Source organism: Xenopus laevis, chromosome 5L (assembly GCF_017654675.1).
Source record: "Xenopus laevis strain J_2021 chromosome 5L, Xenopus_laevis_v10.1, whole genome shotgun sequence".
Taxonomy (NCBI): Eukaryota; Metazoa; Chordata; class Amphibia; order Anura; family Pipidae; genus Xenopus; species Xenopus laevis.
The window spans coordinates 114,315,628-114,327,290 of NC_054379.1; positions in this window are offsets into that span (position 1 = coordinate 114,315,628).

Here is an 11,663-nt window from a genome sequence, read left to right on the forward strand (position 1 = left end):
AGTCATCATGGGCACTGGCAGATAAATCAGCAGAACAGGCTGAAGGGACACATTGGTGATTGCTGCAAGGTACAAACGAGTATGTATGGGAGAATGAATCTTCTGAATTCCGTAAAAGCATGCCCAGTTGTGTGTCCGTTTGATTGCTTGGCACTTTGCAGTTGCATTCATAATTAACCCTTCAGGACTTTGGTTGGGCCGTTACAAGACAAAAGTGCTCATTTACTACCTCTATTTACCACTATTTCGCTTGTACAAAAATAAACAGTCATTTTGCATATTCATACTATTTACGAAATACACTTTTGCCTAAACATATTTGCTCTAAGTGCCACCCCCTGTATGTTCTGATGAATTTCACACAAGTTCACTTATTGACATTGCAGAAATCCTGATGCTACAACCACCTCGAAAGTTGCTAGTAATTACGTTTCCCACACACTGTAAGCTTTGCTAATAGGCATAAAGAATTACGCATCATATTAATGCTGAGTGGTAGGAATGATGCACTATACAGTATTCTGAGCACAATTGTGTTCAAGTTATTAAAGTGTGCAAGCGCCACTGCAATGGTTTTTACGCACTGGACACATTTGCAAAGAGTGAAATCTCTATGCTGTGAAAATTACACTGAAACTGTTGGGGAAATTGAGTAGTATTTCTTAAATACTGAAAAAGGTTGTCTCATTTTAGTGCAATTTAGCACTAGTCTTCAGTTTGTCCCAAAATATTACGACTAATTTAAGTATATGAGAGGTTTAGAAATAATGGTGCTTATTTGCAAAGTGATAGCTAGTACATACTCCTCTTTTTATCTCCTTTTACTTGTGGAGGTCACATGTTAAAACTGTAGACAGCACTTTCAGACACTGTTTGCCAGTCCAGATTCTATTGTCTGACAGTCTGGACCCATAATGCTAAGTCAAGTAGAAAGACGTATGGCTTGCACATAAATGGTCAGGCTCCTTATCTCTCCCACAACCCCCCAAACTTTTGAAGACCCACAAATTGTGTTTTGACATAATCTGACTGGATTACCCCACCCCCTTCCTTCATGGACATCCTGGATAATGCTATCATTAAGATGTTTTAGTAAAGAGCTCTGGTGATTGGCTTGGTGTTGTTTCTAACTAGGGTTGCCCAGCCTAGTAAAATACCTGCCAAGGCCAGTGCTGGTATTACAAATTTACTGCAATGTAGTAGTCATTGAACTTGTAATGCACTTAAATTCAGCCCCTGGCCTGCCTCTACTGTAAATTTACATTTTTGCTTCCTTTTTCTTCACCGCTGGAGGCGACTGTGACATCATGCCTCTGCACACTTTTGTCATCATCCTGCCCCTCTGACATCACAGACGGCACCCCTTTGACCCCGCCTCCCATGCTGGCTGGTAAATTTCTTCTGAAAAGGTGGCAACCCGATTTCTAACATAAGTCATTATATAGCTCTATAGCACTTAAATGGATTCCAGTGTAGAACAAGGGAAATCATGTCTAAAGATCACCCTCTAGTGGTAAAAAATGGTCCATGCTTCATAGAAGTTCAAATAAACTAAAAGAAAGCAATGATATCAATACAATATTATGGTGGGATGTGGTCACACAGCAGTAGAGGCTGGTAGATAATGATTCATAGAAATAACCGTGGATAAGAACTTGGTCAAACGCAGTACATTGCTGCAAAAATTGTGCTTTTATTGATCCACAACATGTTTCGAGCAGAGAGCTCTTTTTTGAATACTTGAAAAAGACTGGACTCAAAGACATTGGTTTAATATAATAGGAGGAGACTTTAATAATATTATAGATCCAAACATAGATACTACGTCAACCTCAATCAAATACCATCAATCTAACACTCAAAATTCTGAGAAAAAAAAAATGGATTCCCCATTGGCTAAACTTATAACCCAATTCAATTTGCATGACCCTTGGATATTTAACCCACAAACTAGAGATTCTACATTTTTCTCACACCCGCATGGCACTTATTCACGAATAGATCACCTCCTAGTAGATAAAATACTTTTGCAACATGTGAAAAAAGCCAAAATTGGCACCATCACATCATCAGATCACACCCCAATAACTATATCTATAAATGAGCCTTTAAATAAAATTCCAATAAACACGTGGAGGCTAAAGGAATCTTTATTAAATAAAATAAATGACAGAGATTTTTACAATAATAGCTTGAGAGACTATTTTGAGATTAAGGGGCAGATTTACTAAGGGTCGAAGTGAATTCGAGGGAATTTTCGAAGTAAAAAAATTCGAAATTCAAAGTAATTTTTTGGATACTTCGACCATCGAATAGGATACTACGACTTTGAATTTACTTCGACTTCGTTTCGAAGTAAAAATCGTTCGAATATTCGACCATTCGATAATGAAAGTACTGTCTCTTTAAAAAAACTTTGACTTCAATACTTCGCCAAATTAAACCTGCCGAAGTGCTATGTTAGCCTATGGGGACCTTCTACAACCTTTTTCTAAGTCTTTAGAGGTCGAAGGAAAATCCTTTGATCGATCGCTAAAATCTTCTGAATCGTTCGATTTGAACAATTTAATCGTTCGATCGAACGATTTTTATTCGACCACGGGATTGCCAAATTTGTTGAAAAAACTTCGAATTCGCTATTTTCGAATTCAAAGTTTTTTAATTTGATGGTTGAATTTCGAAGTTTTTTGTACTTAGAAATTCGACCCTTGATAAATCTGCCCCCAACAGTTAGAAGGAGACAACATTGCAGACACAATGGTGTCCTCACAAAGCTTCTGTTTGTGGACTCTTCATTCATAAAGCAGCCTATTATAAAAAGAAAAATAGGTTAGAAAGGACTGAATTAGAATCAAACCTGGCCCACCTAGAGTCACAAAATAAAAGAAATCCCTCCAAAACAGAAACTGAGGAGATACAGCATATTAGAGAGAAACTACTTGTACTAGACCTTTCTCACTTTGAGTTTCATCTAAGGAAAATAAAAAATTTACAATACTATAAAGGTAATAAGGCAACGGACTATATGGCACAATACTTAAAAAAAAGCAACTAAAATCTAAAATCAAAAATATTAAAGCAAAAAATGGTAGAATTATCTCTTAAAAAATGTTTTTTTGATGCCGGTGAATTTTCGCTGGCAAATTTTTGCGGCGGTTTTGCAAATTTATTCGCTGTCGGCAAATCGCGGGAATACGCGGCGTCAAAAATGGACGCCAGCGTCAAAGACTAGACACCGGCGCCGTTTCCAAAATTTTTCACAGTTTCGCGAATTTCACGGGAAATTTGCAAATTTTTGGACGAAACGCCCCAAATTCGCCCATCACTAACTCTGATCTCTATAACTTAAAAACAGATGACAAGGTTACACAACCTAACCCACAATATATAGATGAATATTTAGCAAGTATTGACTTACCTTGTTTAAATAATGATCAAAAAGACCTTCTGAAAGCCCCAATAACTCAACAAGAAGTAGAATATGCAATAAATACATCAGCTATAAGGAAAACACCAGGTCCAGATGGATTACGGTAATATATTATAAAACATTTTCACAGATATTAGTACCAAAACTCACAGAGCTGTATAATACAATACTATTAGGAGAGTACTTTCCAGATGAAATGTTACAAGCCACAATCACGGTAATTCACAAAGAAGGTAAAGATCCATCAAATGCTTCTAACTATAGACCTATCTCTTTATTGAACTGTGACCTAAAGTTTTATGCAAACGTTTTGTCAGGCTACAATATATTGTTTGTAATATTCTAGATAAAGATCAGGTAGGATTTATTAAAGGGCAGCAATCGTCAGATAATACCAGACGTTTTATAGATATAATACATGTCATTCGACAATCAAAAGTTCCTACAATGATACTTTCTGTCGATGCAGAGAAAGCATTTGATAGAATTTACCATGAACTGAGAAAAAAGGTCTTATGTAAACTTGGATGTGCCATAATAGTACATTTCTATATGCAATTTCAGTACTATATCAAAATTATTCAGCCAGAGTAATAAATGAAGGTCTGTTCTCTCAAAAATTTGAGATAACAAATGGTACACAACAGGGATGCCCTCTTTCTCCATTGATTTTTAATCTAACTATAGAAATATTAGCACAAAAAATTAGAGCCTCCAAGGAATTATCAGGGATCCACATTGGATGTCCAGAACATCGTTTAGGCTTATATACAGATGATATTATCATAGCTTTCTCACATCCTACAGAAACGCTCCCAAAACTCCTGTCTATACTACAAGACTTTGGAAACATATCCTACTATCAAATAAATGAAAGCAAAACTCAGGCCCTAATGCTAAACATCCCTATTAAAGATCAATACTCCTTAAAACTACAATTTAAATTTGATTGGCGGAAAGACTATATACTTTATTTAGGCATAAAGCTGACTAAAGAACCTTCAAAGCTATTAAATAGTAATATTTATCCAATTCTGAATACCATTAAGGAAGGTTTATTAGATTTAAAATCTTTTATTTATTTCATGGTTGGGAAGGATAGCACTGATAAAAATGATAAGGCTCCCAAAGTTATTATATGTTTTACGTACTATCCCTATTACAATTCCATATAGGATCATGAAGAAAACTGGAGAGTCTTTAAATGTGAATATAGGTCCTTCCTCTGGTGCAAGTTACAAACAGTGTGAGAATAATTGACTTTTAAACACTTCATTACCCATAAACCCCAAGTGTGTCTCCATCTTGTGGCCAGTAGACAAAATGCATCAGCATACATTTAAGCATATGAATACTATGTTGCCATCTCTTCACTGAACACACGAATAATACTTTCAGCAGTGTTACAATATAGTATCAATAGTAATAGGTTATATTCTCACCATAGCAAGTCAATTATAGTGTCCATAAATTCAGTGTCATCCAGTTTGAGTTTCAACTGTAAAAAATACATATATAAAGTTTAAGTATAGAATCTATGTTAAATATGCAAGTGTTATTTATTTATTAATTTACAGAAAACATTTGACACTCCAGGCTTCATTTATCCCAAATAATTTAGCCTATCCATTTAGCCTCACGCTGTAATAAAGTTCTCTTTCTATCACCTTTCTATCACGTTCAATTTGTTCAAGTACCATCCACCTTAAGCTGGCAGCATTGTGTTTAGCTGTATGAAAGTGTTTCCCCACTGGAGTATGTGAGTGTAAGAGGGTGATCAAGTGTTGAATATGTATCTGAATGGAAGTTATGTAAAATATGTGATTGGCAGAATGTTAAATGGAAATGTGATTGTGAATTGTGCAAAGTGTGAAGTGCTTGGAAATTGTTGTAAATATCTGAATGTAACTACTAGAACCTACCAAGAGGTGGCAGTGGTGTCAAACCTATGGTTCAGAAGGTTCCATGCTGGATAGCAGAGGGAAAGCACATGCACAGAATTAAGAGCTGCACATGAACAGTAAGTGTCAGGGTAGTGTTTAATTGAAGAAGGTATTTAAAGGGGAGACACACCCAAAGGGATGTTCACATGCATTTGGATTAAGATAGAGATAGGGCACAAATGTGAAATACTAAGTATTTCAGATAGTCAGGACTATTTAGCATGGGTAGTTAAAACGCCAACAAGTAGGTGGTGGCATATGTGTCAAGGCTAAGCCAGTTAGGGTGCAAGTGGAAGTTATAGGAAAAGGACATCGTGAAGGAGGAGGAAAAGAAAAGTCCTATCCGGAGTAGGCCAGAGGGGCATAGGTCGTATGCCGGACTGGTAGGGCCGGAAGGTGTCACAAGAAAAGTCCTACCCTGATAGGTCAGTGGTGCACTGGAGTGGTGTCAGCCCGGCTGAAGCAGGGAGGTGGTGAGTAACCCTGGAAAGGGATGTCCTTCGAAAGGTTTTGGGAAAACTTCTGTACATTTGGAGTGTCAGCAAAGGAGAAGTGTATTATTGCCGTGGAGTGAATAACTGTATGCCCTGATGTGTGAAAGAGTCCAACTGATGAAAGAAAGTGTACCAAATAAACAGTTCAAGTTTGTTTTATAATCAAGAGTGTGGACTTCAATCCTTGGATCAAGCTGGGTTACCCTTACATGTTTTCTTTTCTGCTGGATTAAATGAACTGATAGATCTCTTATGTTCACTTATCCTTACTCTTACATTACAGAAAGTTTGTCCCACATAAACCATGCCACATGGGCACTTTAATGCATAAACCACCCAATCTGTTTTACATGTAAAATATTGTTTTACGGGAATTTTGTTACATTCTGTGGGTGTGCGATGTGGTCTCTCTTAATTATAGAGTTGTAGCACCTACAGTTCAGACAGGGAAAGGTGCCATTTTTCTGGGTACTTAAAAATCTTGTGGTAGATTTCAAGTTATTTTTGCCCTTAATAGTTGAGTAAAAAATAATTTTATTGCATACCAGGTGTGACCAGGTGGTGCCGATATAACATTTTCTAACATAGAGAACCTACTGTATGATTTGTTAGATTCTTATTTAGGGGTCCTTTTTGGCAAAATTGTCCATTTAAAATTGAGCAGGATCTGCAGGGTAGGAATTAAATTATTATAATTTATAAGTCCTTCATACCTAACATGCTCTTTCACATTGCCTATTACTGTTCTTTGAATTTGAAGGTCTCTTTATTTTAGACTGATATATATATATATATACAGGCCTGGAGAGGCGAACAAGGCCCGGACCTAGGGTGGCAGGATTTTAGGGGGTGGCATGCTGCCCAAACAGAAACACTGGGGATGCACAGGAGATATAATAGTTTTTTAAATGTATAGAATGTATAGATGTATCGTGGTGTAGATTTAATATCTTAATGGTATATAGCTAATGTATAGATATTGTATAGATTAAATTCAGGGACTTTAATGTATTGAGTTAAAGCATAGATTATTGTGTAGATTTAGGGTCTGATTTCTCAATTAGAATTTTTTCGCCTTGTTTAGTCGCGTAAATGACGCCCATAGACTTTTATGGCAGCATGCGTCAAAAAAATTTCACCATGCGTCAAAAAAAGTTGAATCTCATAGACTTTAATGGGTGTGGGCGAGATTTCGCCGGCAGCGAATTTTTGTCTAAACGAAACAGGTCAAATTCACCCAAGCCTATTCGTATCGTGTATATCTAATTCAAGGTTTCCAAATCTTTTGTATATTTTTTTTTAACAACCTGTGGAAAAAGCTGTTTAACCTATGAATTTGAGGTATTCAGAAGTTTTTTTACAAGTTTATTCAATTGTGTTTATTATATTCAGATTTCTTAATAAGGAAACATTCATGCTTTTAAAAAATATTAGTTTGTTTATGGCAGAAAAAAAACTCTACAATGACAGAAATATGAATATTGATAAATATGCCTGTTAATGTGTAGTCTACAGTCTAGACATAGGGGGGTATGGGTATTTACTAAAACTCGAATTTATCAATTTTTTTTTTCAAATTTAAACAAAGTCAACCTAACTCCCATCCATGAATTGAACTAATTTTTCAAAAAATCAGCTTGAAAATGTTGGTAGAGGAAAAGTCTAGACAAAAACCGTGTGGCAATTTGAATCGTACACATTTTTGGAGTTGTAGCCTTTTCATTTTTTAATTTTATTTTATATGTTTTAAATCATTTGTCTTCATCCACCTTTGTTCATCTTTAAAATGGGGATCACTTAATTCAGCAGCTAATAAAACTATTGCTCAGTGAGGCTACAATTATCGTTTTTTTATCATAATAAATATATAATACTGCATAAATAATAAATAAATAATAAATATAATTCTTTATAAGAATCATTTTTATTATAATAATAAATAACTGTTGTTTTTTTATTGCTTATCTTTTGTTCAGTCTGTTTAGACTATTAATTTTCTAGTAATTATTACTACTTGCTACAATAACTTGGACCTTAAGAACCAGATAGCTGTTTTAAATTAAACCATGTGGTGAACAGACAACCTCGGGTGCATTTAACAAGTCAAACAAAAAGTGAACTTTTAAGCCAGTGAATTTCCCATAATTCCCAAAACTCGTGCCGTAAGCTCCATCTTGTGGCCAGAAGGATAACGGCACCTGCCAGACTGATCAATGGATACGATTATATAATCTATCCACAATAGCACCATAATGTAGCTTCTCATTGTAACAGTAGCAATATGCATAGATAACAAAATAGCAACAGTTTAAATAGTAAATTGTATTTCTCACCAATCTTAAAGTGATATAGTCCATTTCAATGAAAGTGTTCATATTAGAAGAATTAGTCCAGTTTTCATGCTGTAAGAAAGTAGGGCCCACGATCGGATCAGCCCGATATCTCCAACCTCAATGTGGGCATATCGGGGAGAGATCCGCTTGTTTGGTGACATCGCCAAACGAGCGGCTCTCCCTGTGTATGGCCACCTTATGTCTCAATATAGTCTCAGCAGCATTCTGTGATGTGTTTCGTCCCTTTATCAAGGACTTTATCAAGAAGATGTGAAGAGCAAGGTTAGTTAAAGGGCTGGAAAACAGAATCCCAGTGCTAAAAAGTCTATATAATGTTTGTAAGCATGATACATAGAGAACTCTAGTGACCAAAAGAGGTAATTACCAAACTACAAACAGTATATATACTCGGTGCACCGATTTATCAAAGGTCGAATTTCGAGTTCACGGGGGTAATTTAAAACTCCCATAAACTCCCATGAAGTTGAAATTCGACCGATCAGAATTTATTTAAAAAAATAATAATTTTTCAAAGTTGGGTGAATAGGATCGACTTGAAAACTCCATTCGAGTTTTTTCTGCGCAAAAAACTTGAATGTCAGGAAGGCTACAAACAACTCCATATTTATCCCAGGATGTCTTCCATAGGCTAAAACAGCAATTCAGCAGGTTTAAAGTGGCGAATAGTTCTTATAGGGCCACTGTATGATAAATCTCGAAAATCAAATTCAAATTTTTTAACTCAAATCGAATTTTAACCATTCCCCAGTCAAATTTGACATTTTGGCTATAAAAAAAACCTCAAAAATTTGAATTCCAAAATTTGAAATTCGAATTTTCACTTCGACCGTTGATAAATCTGCCCATTAAAGTTAAAATAAAAACATGTTTGTTTCAACATATTAAAAACAATTTAGTCCCCACATGAATGGACACATGGAGGTAGGACCTGTACCATAGCCCAGTGTCCTGTGGCCCAGTCTGTCCCTGGGAATAACATTTTAAATGGTACAATGAATTATTTGCAATTCACACAGAGTACAATAAATGAAAACTATATAAAACTCATGACCATATCGCTCTGTTGTAGATTAGGTATTTTTCTACTTATTTACTGACATTATTATTATTATTACTAATAGTAATAATAATAATTTAAAAAAAACATTTGAGAATAACTTATCTCCAGCAAAAGGCACAACAATTGTACAGTATTGATGAAGTAAGTATATTCTGATATTGTTTTCAATAGCTCTACAGTGGGAAATATATGTATAAATAGTAATACGATTTTACTTGAGATAATTAATACTTTCTGTGTATGCTGTGATGATTTCCCTGCCACTACTATACATAGGCTATGACAAAGGTGCATTTTCCTTTACTATATTATACTCAAGAGGTGTTAATAATGTTTCAACCTCATTGTTATACAATAGTAGGCCCTCAAACTTTGCCTAATTGTACATTACTTCTGTTTGTATTTTGACTGACGAAGGAACAAAAAATACATTCTAATCATTAGGTATCTATTAAACTTCTTTTTCTGTAAGGAAGTGTAGGATCTTGACCCCCACACCGGAAGGAGTGATGAAATAACTGGTACTGGGAATCACATCTACAAGCCAGCATAAGTGATATTAAAGCAATTCTTGCCTGAACACACACCCTATTTACCACAGGCCTCGAGTTTCTTGCATATCAATAATCACTCTCACAAAAAATAGATGTACAGTATATTACAGGTCTTAAGTGGACCTATGCTAGAAATAAGATGTCCATAGGAATTGTCTCAGGCTCGGACTCCCAACCCAGCCCTCTTTATTTTAAGCAGTTATTTTGAGCAGTCTGCCCGTGTTATTTGCCAATGATCATTTTTCTGAGACAAGGTAGAACAGCAAACACCACGTGTGACATTAGCCAAATATATCTGCATCTGACTGTGTTCTCTGCCCTCCCTCTTTCTTTACCCACAGTTCCAAACAAAGCATCAAATATTTTCTGTGTTAACAATACCCATGGCTCTTTGATAAAAAATTGTTTTCAAAATAAATAATGTAGAGACCTTTGGCTTATCCTGCAAGATACATTAAACAGTCATTCTGTTTCTATGGTAGAATCTGTATTATGTTTTTTTACAGTATTAGAGGGGACCTGTCACCTGAAATAACTATTCCAAATCCTATTTTAGGATTTAAGGCATAGAGGAGGGGCAGGCAATGTATGATAGTTGAGATATGAATGCTTTGATAAAAAGTAGTTATTTTATTATACAGCTTTTTATGTCTGGGTGACAGGTCCACCTTAAACTGAACCATCCACTGTTTAAAACTCAGCAAAGCAATAAATGCACAGGTATGGGATCAGTTATCTGGAAATCCGTTATCCTGAAAGCTCCAAATTAAGGGAAGATTGTCTCCCATAGACTCCATTTTTCAGAATAATCCAGAAATTCTAGAACTTATTTCCTTTTTCTCTGCAATAATAAAACAGTACCTTGTACTTGATCCAGACTAAGATATAATTAATCCGTATTAGAGGGAAAAAACAGCGTATTGGGTTTATTTAATGTTTCAATTATTTTCTAGTAGACTAAAGGTATGAAGATCCAAATTACAGAAAAGATCGGTTATCTGGAAAACCACAAGTCCCGAGCATTCTGGAGAACAGGTCCCATACCTTTTTTCTAATCAAGCATTTATATTGCTGTAAAATTATATGCACATAACTAATTGTCCATACTCCTATTTGTTTCTTTTCTTTGTCTCATAGAACTAGGGTATGAGGTGGAGCTGTTCATAAAGCCAAATAAAACTGGCTAGTTGCACAAACCAGTCTAGTTGGTTTATATTTGAAGTCTAGCAAATATGTTTTTATGCCTTGCCTATATACTCGTGCTAAAATAACATAAAAGTGGTTTGATGGTATTTCCTGGTTTTGCTTTACTAGAGGTATCTATAAGTTGCTAGGAGAGGCATCTTGAAGTCTGCTGTAATTAGTACCAAAGTTGTCAGGACAAGTATTTGTTTTCCAAAGAGAAAACATTCAGACAATGAGGTTATTCAATCATCATCCTAGTAAGCTCTTTCCAGATAAGACTCAATTAAAACGATGACGAATATCTCTGTGTAAAGTGGTGTCCAATGATCCCTTGGGATACAAGTTGAGTAAATCACACCACGTTCCCTTTCCTAGGGAAATCTGTCCCACACTGTAGCAACAAATAAACTATTGGTCCACGGCACAGTTGCCATAACTCAAGAACAGATCATTTTCAGCCACCAGTATGATCCAGCATTGACACTTATCACATTAACCTCCTTCCCACAAACAGATAGGGTTCCCCAGACAACTGGGCCAAGCCTCCTGCCTACTTCCCTGATTCAACATATCTGTCAGGGACTCAGCTCCTTGCTACAGACTTTCATCAGAGGGTCCATCCTACATTCTGGACACAATAGGC